The sequence below is a fragment of the Rousettus aegyptiacus genome, unplaced genomic scaffold, assembly GCF_014176215.1.
Source record: "Rousettus aegyptiacus isolate mRouAeg1 unplaced genomic scaffold, mRouAeg1.p scaffold_m13_p_13, whole genome shotgun sequence".
Lineage (NCBI taxonomy): Eukaryota > Metazoa > Chordata > Mammalia > Chiroptera > Pteropodidae > Rousettus > Rousettus aegyptiacus.
Window position 1 is genome coordinate 34,338,785 of NW_023416288.1, and position 19,711 is coordinate 34,358,495.

At 43.5% G+C, this 19,711-nt stretch overlaps 1 long non-coding RNA gene across 3 annotated transcripts; it reads right to left on the reverse strand.

Moving 5' to 3' along the window:
- Nucleotides 1-355: 355 nt before the first annotated feature.
- Nucleotides 356-18,895, reverse strand: LOC107505658. Of its 3 annotated transcripts, XR_001595757.2 has the most exons (4): nucleotides 18,170-18,895; nucleotides 17,475-17,623; nucleotides 3,967-4,303; nucleotides 356-2,803 (listed from the first exon to the last, which is right to left on the reverse strand). It is a non-coding gene; the product is annotated as an uncharacterized LOC107505658 (long non-coding RNA). The 3 variants fall into 3 exon arrangements; XR_004953936.1 differs by lacking the exon at nucleotides 356-2,803 and having other exon boundaries at nucleotides 3,684-4,303; nucleotides 18,634-18,895; XR_001595758.2 differs by lacking the exon at nucleotides 356-2,803 and having other exon boundaries at nucleotides 3,684-4,303.
- Between the last annotated feature and the right edge of the window lie 816 nt (nucleotides 18,896-19,711).

The following is a 19,711-nucleotide window of genomic DNA, read 5'->3' on the forward strand; positions in this document are numbered from 1 at the left end:
AAATGGCGCAGATGTGGATGAAAATGACAAAGCAGCATAGAAAGAAAAAGCTCAGCGGGAGCCGGCTACCGCTGCAGCGACGGGTTTCACAGAGAACTGGGACTTCAGGCGAGCTGCAGCAATAACCTGGTTAGATGTATGTGGGATGCAGATGATGGAAGATTATCTGAAAACTAACTGCAAAAGGACAGAGGGAAGGATGAGAGAGAGAGAGAGAGAGAGAGAGAGAGAGAGAGAGAGAGAGAGAGCTGTGTGCAAGACAAGACAACTGTCTAACTGCGGCTCCCCATAATTCATGACAGTACTTAGGGATATCCCTCAAATTACCTGCTCACTCTAGCACTTAACTTTAATTCTCCAAGTTGCCAGCCCTTTAATCACTAAACTTAATCCCCCAAATTGCCAGACCCTGGACTAGACATATTTTTGTACGACCCTGTTCCATCTCCCCAAAAACCTGATGAACCAATGTCCAGTTTCACAAACGAGACAAGAAAGCCTGCGCAGGGGTTGAGTAACTCGTTTGAGGTTACCTGGGAGCAAGCGGCACAGCTGGGGCTCCGCCTGAAGTCAGTGGATTCCCAAGCCGGTGCTATGAACTTCTACACAGTCGAATGAATCAGTAGTCAGTGGCCGACAGTCAGCGCTGAGCTGTATAAAGCTCTCGGTTGTGTGTTTGTGGCCTGCATAATGTTTACAAACAGATAGGCTTGCTGCCCATACAGCTTAATTCATATTCTCCAACCCTCCCCGTTTCACACATTCATGCCACCTGCCCAGGCATCTGAGCTTGGGACCCCCCCCCCAGGTGACACTGAGGCGGGGGAGGGGGGAATGGAAAAGAAAGAGCCCTTCTTCTGAAATAAGAATTTGAAAACAAAGACAGGGTTAAAGATGGGAAGTCTACGAGCTTTTTTCTAAGGGTGTCCTCCAGCACCAGAACCTTCCCGGGAGCTTTTTAAAAATATAGAGCCCTGGGCCAGGGAGTCTAGGCCAGGGCCACCCCCAAGGCACCTACCAGCCTTGGAGAGGGCCAGGGGGTCTAAATTTTAACAGGCTCCTGAGGGGGTTCTGATATATACTAAAATTTGAGAACTACTGAATGGCACTTGTTCCAGAAAAAAAACACAATCATCTATTTTTCCCTTTTTACAAGTATAACTCTTTGCCACATCTACTCTAAATGGAAAACAGTGTCCACCACCAGCCTATAAAAAGTACAGAGGCTGGCAACATGGAGGATTAAGTAAAAATATTTTTCTTATATCTTGGAAAGACTTTTAATTACTTAACTGTCTTTCCTCTGAGCATTTCTTTTTATCGAGTTTGGAGAGCCAAACTGAAGACGGTCCTAAACGCCTCTCTGACCAGCACCAACATCAAAAGGACTTCATTGTAATCAAGCTCATGTGAACCCTTGCTGTCATTCATTTCTACTCTGTTATTCCCAAGGAAATGGTCAGTGCACTGCGAATACTTTTTCACACTGACCAAAGATCAAGTTTCATTGAGCCACAAGACATGTTTGGGGGCCACAGGTAGTCACTCGGCCTCTTTCTCCTGCCTGTCCCCTGGGAGAGATGGGCAAGAGAATTCCCCCCAAAGCCTTTGGGAAGTGCTGGGTGCCCAGGCCCTTGCCCTGGACCTTAGGTAGAACTTTTGCATCTCCACGCCTCTTCCTTTGAAGTTCAGTATGCCTGGAATGACCCTCCCTGCCTGCCCACCATGCCCATAACTGCCTATTCATCCTTTAAGTCCCAGCTCAGCAGTAAAAATAATAAAAATAATAATCATAAAGCATGTTTCCTTCTTCTATTCTGTGGTAGCTTGCCATAATTTCCCTTTATAGCACTCATCAAAGTCCATAATAATATATTTGTGTGATTACTTTATGAGCATCTCTATATCTCACTTGACTGAAAGCAGCATGAGGGTATAGACCCCATCTGCTTTGCTCACAGTGTATTTATAGTCAATTACCATGTCTGGCACATAGTAAGTACTCAATAGTATTAAGGAAATAAATGAACAAGTTTACATTCATTGAGTACTTCCAATGTGCCAAGCACTGGGCTAAGGGTTCCTGAAACCATGATCTGTTTTAAGTTTCCCGACAATATTCTGAAAGAGGTATCATTATTATCTCTTTTGAATAGATAAGGAAGCCGAGGTTTAATGAGGTCTCCAGAATTTTTCAGAGTCACACAGCTAGTAAGTGGAGGCACTGGGGTTCAAAGTGAGTTTGTCAACCTCTAGAACTCAGCTCTCAACAGCAATACCATACACTTCCTATTTGAAATAGTCAGCCTCCCTGACTGAGACCTTCCTGGATGCCCTCACGCTAGAATTAGTTGTTCCCTTCACCATCTTTTCTCATAGTGCCTCAGCTTTTCCTCTATCACCGTACTTACCACATTGCATCATCGGGATCTAAATCCGTGTCTGTGAGCTCTGTCAGTGCATGGACCACACTTTAATCAACCAGCAGGCCACTTCTAACTACCTAGTCCATACTCAGGTACAGTTACAATACTGGTCAGTAAGTGCCTCATTAACCCAGCATCGGTCTCTCTCAATATAGCACTGTCACCTTATGGTAAAGAAAACAGATGCCATTAATGGAGGTGGACTAATTAATCAAGTGAACAAATCCAGAAGTCAGAGGCAGACCAGCCACATATGGGATAGGTAGCCATGGAAAAAGGATGGATCCAGCACCTGGCTGGTTATCCACATAAAAAGGAATGAAATTAGATCCCCATCACATACTATACACAAAAGTTGATTCTTAATAAAGAATTCCCTGTGGGGAGGAAAAAAAAAACCTTCAAACATATAAAATGATGAGTAATTGCAATGTTAATGAGAGAAATAAAAATTAAGGCTGATAAGCTAATAATTTTAAAACCATTAGATTGGTAAAAATTAAGAAATCTGATTTATTCAGTGTTGGCAAAGATGTGGATCACTAGGAGCTCTTACTACACTGCTAGTAGTAACCATTTTAGAAAAAAGCCTGGCAATATCTCATAAATTATGTTAGTTACACTACAGTATATTATATATACTCGAAGAAGTGAAGGTGGATACCGAAACAAATAGTTGTACACCCGTGTTCACAGCAGCATTATTCACAAGAGCCAAAGATGGGAGCAATCCGAGTACTTGTCAACAGATGAATGATAAACAAAATGCAATGTGTGTGTGTATATATATGTATATATGTACACACACACACACATACACACACACATATACTAAATAGTATTCAGCTTTAAAAAGGAAGAAAATTCTGCTACATCCTATAACATGGATGAACTCTGAAAACATTATGCTAAGTGAAATAAGCCAGTCACAAAAGGACAAATATCATATGATTCCACTTATATGAGGTACCTAGAATAGTGAAAATCGTGGCAACAGAAAGTAGAACAGAGGTTGCTAGAGACCAGGGGGATAAAGAAACTGGAGAGTTAGAGTTTAATGGATACAGAGTTTCAGTTTGGGAAGATGAAAAAGCTTCAGAGATGAATGGTGGTGATTGTTGCACAACAATGTGAATATGCTTAATGCCACAAAACTATATACTTAAAAATGGTTAAAATGGTAAATTTTGTTATATGTATTTTACCACAATTTTTAAAAAATGAATGAGCAATGTATTTACTAATTCTCCTGTCAATGGACATTCGAGATATGTCTAGTTTTGTTTGTCCATTGATTTGTTTATGTTGCCATTGCCGACAATGCTGCTATGAATCTTCTTTTGCATGTCTCCTGGTCCATATGTACAAGAGATTCCATATACATCTAAAAATGGAATGGCTAGGCCAACCCTACTATGCCGAATCATTTTCCAAAATGGTTATAACGTTTTATATAACATCATAAAATAATAATTTATAAAAGTTGTTCAGGAAATGTTAAATTATAGCCAAAAGGAGGTAGGTGAATGTCTCAACTTACTCAACCATCTTGAAGTATACTGCCCAGAAAAGGGGGCTTTGATCAGACTATAGCTGCCATACTCCATTCCTTTTTTGGGCATCCTTTTTAAGACCATTGGCTAACGGATGCCAGCTAGTGGTCGACCCCCAGGATGGTAAAAGGTCTAGCAAATCTGAAAGAGAGGGGTGGCTGAATGGGATGGGGTGCTGGTCCGGAAATGTGCTCATGGGTTTTGGAGAGTCTAGCTCAGAAGCACAGCTGCCGCTCTTTGCTTGGCTAAAGCTCTGTTCTCTCTGGAAAATTCCTCTTTGATTAAGTGAGCAACCTCAGAAGGAAACAGATCCACAGAATCAGCCTGGAAAAAGAAAAGGGTGAGTTAGGGGACACATGCGACCTAACTGGCTGTGACTATTAGGAAACCTGCCTTACAGAAGTGAACTCGCTCTGGGGAGTTCCAGAGAGCAGGTCCACTGGTGAGAGGCCACGGAGGGGGGCTGTATAAACTCAGATCTGGGCAAGCACCCAGGAGACGGGCTGCCTGAGGTCCTGGCAGCCCGTCTATCTAAATTGTCAAAGATTCCAGAACTGGATCTGGGGAAACTACAGAAGATGACCGCTCAGGTCCTCTCCCGCTCTGTGATGATGATTCGAATGCATCCAAGTGGTAGACACCCCACACCCTAGTAACGATGCTCAGTCTTGGTACCCCCTAGTCAACACTTGAGATGGGTTTTCTGTCTAATTAGCTTATAACCCATTCTGATCTTACCATGACCCTTATTAGCCCTTTTAACTTAACTTGTGGTCCCTGAAAAATTAAAACTGCTAAAAGGCTTAAGTTTTACTATTTATAAAGTAAGCCAAACATCCTACTAATAAGAAGCTGCTTAAAGGAGATGCATACATTTTCTCCTTGTTTCCCCAAGTCACAGTTGGCTGCCTCTCCTATAAATGGGTCTACCACCTTTTCAAGACCTTCTCCCATAAGCACTTTAAAGTGCTTCCGTATTTTGCAAACACAAATCTTTTAATTGCCTTTTATGGAAGCCCACAAGGTACTGAACTTAAATATTTTAAAAAAACAGCTGCAAGCAGATCTCTTTTGATACTGTCCAACAGTAGAGTCACGAGAGAGGGACCACAAATAAATCAGATAATTACACGTCACTTTAAAACCACAAGATGTAGACAAAAGGCTGCTGAAAGGTTTTGATCAATACTGACTCATGAAACCAAAACCCCATTGATACATTTAAAAAATCTACAACTGGCAAAATTTTAAATGTTAGGCCCGCGCTAACCTATTTTGCAAGCTACTCTAGGGAAGACAGACATCGGCCCACGTCCCCTCCGATGGTAAAACAGTTTCAGAAAGTCCTCCATTGCTGACTGCAGAGCCCAAAGGGCATTCTTTGTCCCTTCCCTGGCACCATTTGGGTGGTGTCACTGTGACAGGTTCTGCTTCTGCTTCCAGTTTTGGCGTCGTGTCAAGTCTTGGTTCAACACTCCAGCATGCCCTGAGTCAGACAGGTGCAAGGGTTAGGTAACCACTTTGTGCCCACATTTGAATGTTTCAGCTGCTGAGCATGTTGGCTCAGGTGTGCTTCCTCCTTTCGTCTGCCATTGAATTCCCAGCCCAGGATGGCCGCCCGACAGGACCCGAACCATTCGCCGCATCATCGTCAGCTGATGAACGATGGAGAGCAGGTGTGAGGTCGCCCTTTCTTCTTATGAGGCATCTTCTCTATGTTGTAAAATCAGTTCTCCTCCCAGAACTTATGGTTCGGGGCACTACCTAGGCTTGGCCCTGAACCCATAGCCAACTATGACTGTCATAAAAGGGAGGAAGTCATGTATCTGGCCATAGGAGGGTGAAGCACAGAGAAACAGCACAGGCCACCTTCAGAGGCTGAGTGAGGAAAATAAGAAGCTGACTCTGGTTCACCGAGAACTTTAGCATCTCCTGCTTTCTAGGAGGGCACCACCAAATACACACCTACTTTTAAAGGTTCATGGTGATTCTGACTATGGAGCTAGTTCTCAGAATGACACAGAGACTGAGGTTGCCACTGATGAGAGACTATCAAAACAATCTATCAGAAACAATCACGGCTCATGAGCCACGCGCCTTCAACACACCAAGCTGCTCTGTGACCTCACGACAGAACTGTCTGCTCCAAGGGCTGGGATCCACCCAGCTGGCACGAGGTGGTGCTGAGAGAAGACAGGGGGATGTAATCAGGGGTGAGAGGTGGAAGGAACTGAATGCCCAGTATCCAGAATGCTTCCGTACGCAAGCGCAGGGCCTCGGACGTGACCTGGGGAGGATATGGCACAGGTGAGAGACAGAGGCAGGAGGGCACTGGCAGAGTTAGAGAGGAGGGCAGTTGCACTGACATTCTCTAAGAAAAAATAAAAAAAAACTTTCTTAAACAAAAATCAAAAGTATATTTTTAGAGCCTAAAATGGAAAGGACGAGATTCTTCCAAAATAAAAATGGGAGTGGGCGGGATAAGAAGGCAAAGCGCTGTCAAAAGCAATCTGGGTCTGGTATTAGCCAATTATGCAATGAGATGAAACAGATCCCCAAAGCACCGTGGGGCGGGGTAGGGGCGTGGGAATGGGGCTGGGCTGGAGCACTGTGCTAGGCAGGCTGGTGAGAGGCTGGCCCCCAAGGGCAGGCTTCCCTCTGAGGACAGCTGGGACGGCGAGCACACAGAGCCCCTGGTGCAGACTGGCCAGGCCGCCGCCCGGCGTAGAGGCCTCTGCACACTGTCACATGTGGACACTCAGCTCTCTTGCCTTGCGATTTCTGGGCACTCCCCCTACCCACCTTCATTCAAGCCCTTATCATGAAAAAGGAAAGACCTGTTTATTGATCCTAGGGAAGGCTTTCCTTTTCTCTAGAATGAGCCAAATCTTTTCTTATATAAAAAATAAAAAGGAAAATTAAGCTGAGTCAGGAGTTAGGATTTAAACCCTGGATGTCCGACACAGACATCTATGTTCTCAAACACGCCATTATCCTGCCTCTCAATGGCAGCTCCTCCTAGGCTGCTGGAGGTTAAGTCGTGTACGTTAATTTTTAGGCTCTCTTGGTTTAGCCAGTAAGGCCTCCTATAAGCATATGCAGGCCCACCTAATTCCTGAACCTATCAGGACCAAAGCAGCCAATGGCTACGATTCTAGCACCCTTCCCAGTTCTCACCAGCCCCCTTCCCAGGGGGCTTGACCATAACCCTGTGTCCTCAGCTATTGGCTGGAGGCCTGCTGAAAAGCAAGCCTCTCACTTGGGACCACCACACTGTACCCTGGCTGACTGTGAGCGTCACAGGGTTGACCCCTCTTAGCAGGGGGAACAGGCACCGTCTTCTGCTTTGACCTCAAAGGGCAGATCCCACAGTCAGCACTCTGCACAGCAAGTTGACTGGTAATAGCCTCTTAAAAACAAACCGAAAAGTGAAATGTATTCATGGGAACACTTCTTCCTCAAGGCCATGTGATGGCGTGCTGTCAAATTGCTGACCTTTGAAAATCTACCAAAGAGTCTGCTAGATCCTCTCTGGACATGACCTCCATGATTAGCATCGGCTGACCACTCTGACCATGTAGGAGGTGGGACAGGGTCCAAAGCAGTGTGACCCAGAGCGACCACCCTACGCAGCGTTTGAAGGTTATGTGGAATTAAGAGCAAAGAGAGGAATTGCAAGGAACCCTGGCTTCCTCAGGTACATACCAGCACGGCACTTCTCTAAGGTTTGTCACAGGCATCCATCAGGCACTAGACTGAGGTGACAGGTGATACTGCTATTTCTTTCTTTAGCTCAAACATTCATTCCCAGGGATATTATCTCAATTCAGAGTTTCCAGGCAACGCTTTGCCAGACATCTCACCAATTCTGCTGCCCAGAGCTTTTATGAGACTGTGGTAAACTTGTGGCCACTAAGTGATGATCTAAGCTTGTCAAGCTGGCTCCAGACAGCTAAGAGATACATGCAATATTAATAAGTAATACTATTTTAAGTAACCTAGACACTAAAACAATATTCTCCAAAGCATGTTTCAATGGATAGCAAGAATTATAAGGAAAACAATGTTTGTTGTCAAATATGCTTGGGAAATACAGAGTTCAGCAAAGCTTCTCTACTGCAGGAGCTCCTGGGGCCATGGGCCATCCTATGTGCCTGGGCTCCGGAATGCACAGCAAGCACCGATCCCACACATCCCCTCCTCTTCCCCTCAGAAAGTTGTAGGAACTTGGTTGCCCTGAATGGTGCAGCTTTAATGTTTAATTTAACTGAAAGTAAAATGGTTTGACCCCTATCGAAGTAGGTGGTGATGATCAATCGCGGCTAAAATCCACAGACGGAAAGCCTTCAGGGAACATTATCGTGTGTGGATCAGACTGATGCCACGGATGAATCCCAACATCACAGAAAGAGAGGCACTCGTAGATATATGCCCCAGACTGTTAGAAACAGGTGATCTGACAAAAACTTGTACGTGAAGGTTCAGGGCGTCACTCTTCACAATACTCAACAAAGTGGAGACAATCCACACGTCCATCAACTGATGAATGGATAGAGGGTGGCATATCCACACGCCGGAACGTTGCTCGGTCACCATAAGGAATGAAGTACTGGTGCATACTGTGACATGGACAAACCTTGCAAACGTTAGCCTAAGCGACAGAAGCCAGTCTCAAAAGGCCACATAGCGCATGATTCCATTTACATGAACTATCCAAAATAGGGAAACCCACAGAGATAGAAAGCAGATTAGTGGTTGTCAAGGGGATAGGGCTAAGGAGGGACTATTCCATGGGCACGAGGTTTCTTTTGGGGTGATGGGGAAGTTCTGGAATTGGATGGTGGTAACGGTTGCACAGCATCGTGTTGTGCTAAACGCCACCAAATTGTACACTTTAATATGGTTCAAGTGGTAAATTTGATGTCATGCATATTCTACCACAATGCGGAAGAGAGAGAGGGAGCAAGCAGCGAGAGATGAGGTACCTCCTGAGGGACGCGCCAGGCGGTCCCCGGCGCCTCCTATCCGGGAGCCTTGCCAAAAAAATCCAACTCGACTGTGGCCCTGGAGCAAACTGCCCGTTCACAGGAAAAACAAGGGAAAGAAGAACACATTCAACAATCCACGGGGATGAATTCAGCAAAATCCAAAATGGGGGACATCCAAGGAACGAACGACCATGTTTCTCCAACAACAACAAAAATGACAGAAGGTGGGTGAACGGTCAGATTTTAAAAGATTTCTAAGACCTATCAACCAAACACAGTGTGCCAACTATGTTTGGATCCTGATTTAAACAAACCAACTACTTTTAAAAAGCATTCATGAGATGACCAGGGAAATTTCATGACTGGCTGGATTTTTTATATTAAAGAATTATTGTCAAGTTTGTAGGTGTGATAATGGTATTACGGTAGTGCAAAAAAGATTTTATTTTTAGAGATTCATACTACAGAGATACATTTATACATACTTAGAGATACATTCATGGATAAAAAGATATGTCTGGAATTTGCAGTAAAGTAATTCACCGTAAGGAAGGGGAAGAAAATGGATAACAGTATAAAAGAAAGATTAGCCATGGATTGATAATTGCTTAAAGCTGAGTGTTCTATATATTTTTATACTTCAAAAATGCCTATAATTAAGAAAAAAATACATTTCTGAGAATGAAAAGGAGGACCTAAAGTTTTGGCCATGGGGTCATTTCCTAATGATCAAACTTCCAGTAGATGTAAGATGTTAAAATTGGACCTAAAGTTTGTAAGATCAGGAGTTTTATATTTGCTTCCCATCCTTTCTGCCATGTGTTAGAAAACACCATCATCATAAAGCAGCGTGGAGATTCCCTTTAGAGTCAAGGAAAGTAAAAATAAAAGCTAACACTTTCTGAGTACTCACTATGCGCAGTGTTTCCTTTGTTTCACAAGTATTAATATCTTGCTCACCATCTTCTAATAGCTTCTCATCTCACGCAGAGGACAATACAAATTCTTCATCGTGGCCTGTCATATTCGGTAGAACTCGGTCCCTGATACGGCTCTCCCTTCCTACTGGACTGGCCCCCTCACCATTCCCTGAACACAGCTGGTACTTTCCTGCCGCAAGGCCTTTAAACTTGCTTTTCTCATGACCTGGAATGCTCTTTCCCCCAGCTACCTGTGTGGCACACATCCTCACCTCCCTCAGCTCACACTCTCCCTCTCCACCTCCTTGTGTAACACAGGCGTGTGCACCCATACGCACACTGGCACTCTCCCCCCTTCATCCCTTCTCCCCTTCCTTCCTTCCTTCTTTTCTTTTCTTCTTTCCTTCCTTCCTTTTTCTCTTCTTTCCTTTCTTCCTTTTTCTTTATTAGCCTTTATCAGCCCCTGACGAATTATTTGTTTACTGTCTGTCTCCCCCGTGTGGATTACAAACTCCATTAGACCTGGGGCTTCACTTTATTCACAGAAAAATGTTCTCAGAACAATTTCTGACACATAACAGGTGCTCATTAAAAACGAATTGAATGAATGAATGAGTGAGTGAATGAATGAATGTAGTACACATCAAAAACCTTTTAAGTAAAAGTACCCATGTATCTTTGGGGGGGTGTGATAAACGTTTTCATAGTGATCAAAATGCTCCTAGATTAGTTCAATCTAGTGAAACTGGGCCAAGATATCTGCTGAGCAGCTGAATGCCTTGCAATAAGAGCTATTTCCTCTTGGTCCATTCCAGTCTACAGCAGAGCCCTGCTGAGGTTGAGGTGACTGTTCTTTTCCTGAGAAGAGCAAGATTAGATGAGGGTCCAACTGAGGGGTGGTGGCATCCACGGGAAAGAAACTTGGAGGAAATGGTACAGCTGGAGGGAGTGTTTCGAGGTCACGAGAACGCTGTGGAGTCAGAAGCTACAGATGGTTCGAGGTTCCGAAACGAATTTGTTTTCAGGGGAGAGCCGGACAATACACAGATGGATTAGACATTCTGAGTGGCAAACATCCCACTGAGCCTCACTCTGTGGGAGGAGAAACTGAAAGCTGCCAAATGTATTTTAAAGCATTTCACTCCTACCCAGATGATCTCTTGAGTTACTCTTCGGATTGCTATTCGAAGGAATCTATCTGGGTTTTCTCTAAAGGAATTCAGCTAGCTAAGACCCTCCTTTGGAACTCAGGCGATGCAACTGACCACACCTCAGAAGCTGGGCTCTGAGTTACACCTCCAACCTCAAGCTGTAACAGAACCGAATTTCCTTATGTAACAGAAGAAAGTAGTATGTTTATTTGCTTAAGAAACAGCACAGTTGACATAATGAAACTATAAGAGAGGAACTGTGTCTCATTCTGTTAGCTGCTCACTTCCTAAAAGGCTGGGCTATGAAATAACTTGTTAATGACCTGAATATTTAAATTGACTAGGTAATCCTGCTGATTAAGATTCCTGCAGGAAGCACTTTGGAAAAGTAAACAATCCCTAGTCTAATAGCTTCAAAAACAAAACGCATTTCTACACTTCTAGTTTTCACATGGCAAAGTATCTCTTTATATCAGCCAGGTTCTAATCTATAAGCCACCTTGCTGAACTTCATTGTCGGTTATAATCATCTCTTGGCTGTGAAAAGATTTTCCATCAGACTCTCAAAGACAAGGACAGATGGCCTTCCGCTTGGGATACTTCCGGCTCTTTGTTTTAGCAAATATTGACACTTTTGTAGGAAACGGATCCAGATTCTGTTTCTTCCTAACTCATCTTGCCAATTCTAAAGTTTTGGAGAGATATAGCTCCATAGAATTGGGAAAATGCATTTGCCACTGAATAAAAAAAGACATATGTCAAGGTGAGTAATGTCCTGGTTAATTTGATGCTTGTAAAAATCATAAAGTAGTAAATAATACACTGTGATCACAAAGCACTTTCAAACAGAAATGAGACAGGATAGAAAGGAAGAGAGGAGACAGCTGAAGAAAAAAGCTCGCCAAAAAAAATTTACATTACTGTACAAAACCTTTTTAAAGATGCTTTCTAGTCTCGATGTTCGTGACAGCAAGGTTATATTAGTTTTACTCAGAAAATCAGGGGCTATTTACTGAAATTCAAAATTAGGATATACTGTTAAAAAAAACACTGAAAGTCCCTATATATAATCCTTTCTCAAGAGCAACTGGCAGAAGGTAAAGGTTTATATATTCTTTGACTTAAAAATTTGGGGGGAATTTATACTATGTAAATAATCAGGTATGTACCCCAAAATATGTATGAGTTTATCACACAGTTGCTTATAATAGTGAAAATTTGACAATCTAAACATTTATCCGTAGCAAACTGTTTAACAAAATCAAAGCACATCCATTATATGAGGTATTATGACAACATGGAGCTGCATTCGTGACATAAGTGGTTTTTAAAAAGCAGTTACAATAGACCCAATTTGTTATAAAACCAAATTATTTTTATAAAAATTATTATATGACCCAGAGACCCCGCTCTTTACTCAGGGAAGAAACAGCTCTTACACAATAACAAGAACGAAACAAAAACAGATGGAAAATTCTATATTAGTTTCCCAGGAGGCCAGACCAAACTACCACAGCAAAAACTCAGTGGCTTAAACAACAGAAACGCTCTCTCTCATGCATGGCCCCAGAGACCAGGAGTCTGACTTCAAGCTGCCGACAGGCCGCGCTCCCACTGGAGGCTCTAGGGGAGATCTTCCTTGCCTCGTCCAGCTTCTGGTGGCTCCTGGTGCTCCTTGGCTTGTAGCAGCATCACTCCAACCTCTGCTTTTCTCTTCACATCGCCTCCTTGTCTACATGCCTGTGTGGCTTTTTCTGTCTCTTAGAAAGGGGCTCTCATTGGATTCGGGGCCCGCCATAATCCAGTGTGATATCATCTCAACCTTTACCTTCGGGACATCTGCAAAGACTCTCTTTCCAAGTAAGGTCACATTCTGAGGTTTGGGGTGGATGTGAATTTGGGGAGGATACTATTTAAGCCACTACAATATTAGAGACAATATCTGTTCAGCCAAGTGAAAGCCCTGACTAGTTTTTACCTTTTTAAAAGGTGGGTAGAGGCACACGGTGGTTAGCAGGGGACTCAGAAGTGGACCTGTATGGCCCAGAAAGCCCTGCTTTCTGTCTTATAGTCTGACATCCAGAAAGCTGCCACCGAGTTAAGATCAGGTAGAGATTCTGGAGTGCAGGAAGATAAAACTAGGAATTAGAGATAACCAGCAAGGACAAAGAAACAGTTAAGCAGAAATTGGTTAATGACGTGAATTCGTAAAGAGAACGTTATAGCTGCTATCGAAAATACAAATACGCTTGAGGGAGATGATTAAACAAATGAGAGAATTCAGGTGCTAAAGTAATCATCAGTTAATAAAAAAAAAAAATACCCCCATCAAATGTGTTAAGTAATAATCAGGGTCGTTGGCCTCAGAATGAGTTTCTTACAGCAAAGGAGCTATAAATCGGGTCGCTGGAAGTTGCACTTATGTTAATTCCCAATTATGGGTGCTTGGGTCTTCTACCTTGTGGGCGATCAGCGACTTTCTCTACAACACAACTTATTTGCTGCTTCCCTGTCAGTACACAGTGTGAAGTTGAAGAGTGAAGATCAACGTGAGCATTAAACTTTCAAAATATCAACAAGCAGGTACGTGTGCCAACAACAACAACAACAAAAAGATCCATCGCAAGTCAGGGAGAGGTGCCTTTTAAGTTCTTCTTCCAGGTGGAGATTTAATCAAGGGTAGATTTAATCAAAGCTATGTATGTGGTGCTTTTAAGACTGAAAGCCTCACAGTTACAGGAGAAGACTACAGTTTGGTAGGAATCTAACATAATTCTCATTTGTTGCCAAGACTTTCAGAGACACTGAAATAGGAATGGAACTTAGAAGCCTGCCCAGATCAAGTTCTCAGTGTGCAGATGAGAAGCCTGAGGTCCAGAGATGCAGGTGCCCTTTCCAAATGACTACTTGGGCCAAGCTAGGATTAGACCCAGGAATCTCAAGCTCTTTCCATGATACCCACCACCTGCTTTGATCATTCTCACCAGGTGACATCTTAAACTCCTAGACCCGTCAAGTTTGAACGAGCTCTAGGTTTGTATTAGTGTGTTAAATCACTACGAGTGGCTAACAGTAATATTTTTCATCATAAGAGCTAGCTATCTAGCAGGCGCTGAATAAGTAGTTTCTGAATGAATAGAATGCAGAATAATACCAAGGGACAGTGGCTCACCAGATGTGCCAGAGAAAAATATTCTGCTCTCTTGGTCTTGGGAACCTGGCTGGGCCCCACCTTCTAGCCTCCCTTGCTAGGTGTGGCCATGTGGCTGAGTTCTGGCCAATGAAATGTGAATGGAAGTTACGGGGCCACTTTCAGGTCCTGCCCATCAAAATCCTTCCATGCTTAGTCTTTACTCTCTTTCTCCATCACCAGATGAATGGAGAAGAAGCTGAGGAAAGAGAGGACAAAGCCACTATAGGAAAAGAGCCTGTGTCCTCAAATGACTACCCTCATCCCAAACCCTTTTTTGAACTGCGAAATGAGAAAAAAGTAAATTTTCTTTGGGTTAAGCCACTGAGATTTGGGTGCTGTTAATTATAGTGGTTAGCCACCCTCAGTTTGTGTGGGTAGTTAAACAGAACCAGACCCAAAATAGCTTAGGGGTCCAGCATTCTAGATCTGATGGATGGGGCCAAGGCTGGTAGTTCCCCAAACGTGCATATGCTGCAAGCTTGTTGACTTCTCATTCCCTCCTGATCAGCCTCACTCCGATGTCCCCTAGACCTCTCTACCTCACTTCCTAATTCCCTTTCTGTCCTCTGCAAACCCCTTACACACTTACACACACACACACACACACACACACACACACACACACAGCAAATGCAAACTCCGGAACCTTAACTCGAGTGTTAGAATTCCAATTCACACAATAGAGCCTAGGTAGAAGGCAGCAAAGCTACTTAGCTTGTGAGTTCCTTGGCATAGGCCTGGCCTTAGAAAAACATATTTCTCACATGAGGAATCTTAGCTCTCACATCATGGCGTGCATTTCACCCTGTGCACAGCCTGCTTCCCTAATAACACTGCAAGCTCTAGTCTTAAAAGTCTTTGTATCCCCGTGACGGCCACCAATCAGGTGCTCAATATGTGTCGTTAATGGAAATGAGGCTGGCATAGATCAATAGGAATCAAAACTGTGCAAGAATCACCAAAGAGCCAAACATGAGAGAATGACCTAAATACAGAGTTGGTTATTTTTTTTGTAAATAATCGAGTAGAAGGAGCATGCTATGGAGGGACAAAACCAATACTTCATTTCCCCTAAAACTTTACAGAGAAGATAAGATTTTAGCAGATTTTAGACTTTCAAAAACCATAGAAAGAATGCATTGATTGAAAAAGGGTATTTTCCTCCTGTAGGAGGAGGAGGATGAATAATGATCACGCAAGACAGCACAGAGGAGGGTGGACTGCAGAAGAAAGTGTGGAGATTGTGAGTTTGAATTCTGACTCTGCCATTTACCAAGGGCGTGTCCTTGGGTACGGGGTGTCATGTCCCTGAGCCTAAGTGTCCTGATCTAGACAATATAAAATAGAGGTAATAGCTACTTCATGGAGTTGCTATGAGGAGTAAATGAGATGATGCATGAAAAGGGCCTGGCACAGAGCAGAGTTCAGTTTACTGTAGTTTCTATTGTGAATGCTACACGTGAGCATGTAGATGGTGATAATCACCACCATAATGTCCAAAACGACATTACAGTCAAGCTTTCAGAAAATTATAACCAACAAGAGAAAAAGGATTAACCCTTCCCCTTTATTAAATATCGGCTGATTCATCACCACCCAAATCTGGTACACGATAACGAATAAGGCCATTCATAAATCTATCTTGCAGAAGCCTTTTGCAAAATGTCTCAACAACTGCAGAGTCATTTAAACTCTAGTGAACATGCCTGTTTTGAAACTACCTATGCTTAATTCTTCCTCCTAGAAAATATGACATGCCTTAATTTATATCTTGGATTTTTAATAGGCTACTTTGCTTAATCCTGGATTTTCTACCACAAATTTAAATTTCCTGTGGCTAATATTAGCACAGATTTTCTTAAAAAGGAAAGCCAAGGTTTAGATCTTTCCTGCTTTTTTTGGATAGAGACTGCCGTGGAAGAAAGCGCTTGCTGCTCACCTTACATCATCAGTATATCAGCTGACAGTGGCTGTGTTTTAGTGGTAACTATCTTTCATGCCAAGTTACAATCTTACATTTAAAGGGGTAAACCAGATTATTGCAGCTGGGGACCAGAATGGACTACTGTAATGGTACTTCATAGTTATAAATCATTCACTGAATATATCGTTAACCAGACAGCACAAATGAAGTTGCATTTTCAGTTTTGCCTTCCACTTGTCCGATGCCCACTTCTGACACAGGGTGTGTTAGTTATCTAGGCTGTGTAACAAATTACCCAAAATTCAGTAGCTTGACACATTTTTTTCTCTTGGAGTCATTTTTGGGCCAGGACTCCACGTGTGACTGAGATACATCCTCTGTTTTGATTTGAGAGTTGGCTATGACTATAGTCATCTCAAACCTCAACCGGGGAAGGATCTGCTTGCTCCCAAGCCCACTCAAGTGGCTAGTGGAAGGCCGTAGGTTCTCACTGGCTATTGGCTGAAGCCACTAGTACCTGGACATCCTCTCCAAAAGGGAGAGAGCAAGAGATGGAGAGAAAAGCGCTATAGGCTGAATGTTTGTGTCTACCCTAAATTTACCTGTTGAAACCTAATGCCCAAGATGATCATGTTAGAAGGTGGGGCCTTTGGGAAGTGATTAGGTCATGAGGACAGAGCCACCATGAATGGGATTAGGGCCCTTATGAGAGCCACTGAGAAAGCTTTCTTGCCCTTTCTACCATATGAGGATACAACAAGAAGTCAACGGTCCGCAAACCGGAAGACACGGCTCACTAGAACTTGACCATGCTGGCACCCTGATCTTGGACTTCCAGCCTCCAGAACTGTGAGCAATAAATTTCTGTTGTTTATAAGCCATCCAGTTCTATGGTGATTTTGTTGTAGCAGCCACGACAGACTAAGACAGTAAGCAAAACAGAAGCCACTCAGAGTCTTTTCATATCCTAATCTTGGAAATATTATCCCATCACTTTCGTCATATTCTGTTGGTTAGAAGCAAGTCACTAGGTTCAGCACACATTCGAGGAAACGGGGGCACTGGAAGCCATCGTAGACCCTCCCGACCTCACAGGAATTCCACCGAAGGCAGTGCTTCTCAAACTAATGGACCAGCTTTTTTTTTTTTTAAATCCCCAATCTGTTGTAAATTACGACTTTTGAAAAATAAATAAAAATTTCTAGAAAAGTAAAATAACAAAGACTCATACACATAACCCCATTGATTACATGTTGAATGTAGCAACAATGTCAAATTGCTAAAAAAAAATTCTAAACACTCTCAATTCTATTACTTACCGCATCTGAACCAGATATAAATGATTTGCAGATTGGCATCAGTTTTGAACCGTCTTTTGAGTAGCACTGTTTTAAGGATTTCAATAAGGCGAGATGACTTTTCAAGGCTTTTACATGACCACGGTTGACTATTCCTGGATGAAGGGATTCTAGGAGGAAAAACAAAACAAAACAAAATAAAACCTAAGTAGATGTCATTCCTTCCAATCTCACTTCATTCTCTGCATTTCTTTTATTACAATCAGGGTCAAGGGTATGTGGGATTGATTATGAGTATCCTGTTTAAAATTTTATCCCAAAGCTCTTTATGCACCCTTCTTCTCACCAGTTTATAAGCTAGAATTAAGCCACACTTTTGAATTGGGCAGTCTGACAGGTATTATGATCATCACATTTTAAAAGGTGAGAGATCAGCCTCCTCCTCGATTAATGTCAGAAAGGAAATTTGAATGCCCTTCCTACTCTATGCAGATCCCTCCAAACACACCTGAAGTGTAAACTCCTTGATTCCACTAAAAAAATTTTTATTGAGTAGCAACTCTGTGCAAGATTCTGGAAGATACCATTTTGAAGATGGTATCTCTGTTCTCACCTGGTTTACAGCACTTCCTTTATAGCCATTTACATCTCCTCAATATTGCAACATTTTTTCTCTAGTTTCTAGGCAAATCTCCTTAAGGAAACCATAAACTTACTGAGCAAAAGTATCCATTTCATGTCCTTCACAGCCTCCAAACAGAGCATCAGGCAGTTTAGAAGGGCCTCAGTAAAAACCTGAATTCAGCTGACATTTACCAAGCCCAGAACCCAAATCCCTGTCCAGGGACCAAGTGGTGTGAACAGGGCTTCTGTCCCAAATCTCACTAATCTGGTGAGCATCTCTCTTCGTCCCTCTTCCAGCCTCTTCACTGCTCTCTAACCCATCCACCAAGGCTTAAAGTAGAAGCAGACTCTGCTCCCTGGCTCCCATTGGGCAAACTGAAATCTCACGTGAAGTTATCGCACTAGCCCTCAGAGAAGAGAAACCCAGGTGGAGGAAGGAGCCTTTAAAAACAAGTCTTGCTCAACTTCCTACACAACTGCCAACCCTCAGTTTGGCATCCCCTTCTTCTCTCCCAATCCCCTGCCCAAGGAAAGGAGCATGATTAGTAAAACCTACATTTGCAAGCCCGGTGCCATGTACCATGCAGAGGTGCAAAGGTGAGCCAAACAGGTTTTGTTTTGTTTTGTTTTGTTTTGCCCTGAAGAATTTACAATGGGCAAATCACACCGATCTTCAACTAGAATACGAAGTGGAAGGTGGCCAAGTGTTGCAATGTTGGCATATAGCGAAAGCACTGTGGGAGAACAGATGGAGGAAGTGATTAATTCCAAATGGTGAAAACATATCTTTGCGTTAAACCTTGGAGAATGGGTAATACAAATAATGGGTAACAGGCAGAGAGCACTTCCTACCTACTGAGTGCTGTGGTGGGTGGCTGACATGCCTCTTATTTGAAGCTCACAACAGGTCTGCTGCCAGGGTGCTAGTATTAGTCCCACTTTACAGTGAGGAAACGGAGGTACACAGAGTGAGTAATCTGTGCAAGGTCCAGGCTCATAAGTGGTGGAGGAGGTATGTGAACTCAGACATGGTAAATCTGGAGCTCTGAACCCTCACTTAAGGAGCAAAGGAGACCCCAAGGGAAGGCCCAGCACTGTGTAGGGCACGGCAGGCAAACAGTGCGGAGTCTGTGAGGCCAGAGCAGGCGGCCTGGGGAGGAGAAACAGGGACTTGATACTAACAGCAGCTGCGGCATCTATATGTCAAACTCTCGGCTTTATATATACTGTTTCACCTGACCTCACCACATCTCCATTGGACAGGTACTATTATACCCATTTTACAGATAAGAGAATCGAGGCACAGCGAAGCACCTTTATCGAGGTCACACGACTGGCAGATAGCAGGGCTGGAATCCGAATCCAGGGATCAAGTTCCTGAACCCACTGCGGCAGCCCAGTGTTCTCACGTGGGCGGAAACCTTCTGCATGCTGCCAGTGCCTCAACTTTTCCCCCAGTCCGCACACCCTGTCTCTTGCCACCTATCCTCATCCCCGACCCTCGACCCCTTACTCCTACCCGCGCATTCAGCTACGGCTGCCCAGCCTACCCGCGCAAGGCTGGGGGCCACTTTGCGCCCACCACACTCCTGCTCCCAGAAAGCTTTGCGTTGCCCCGGAATAAAGAGCCTTTG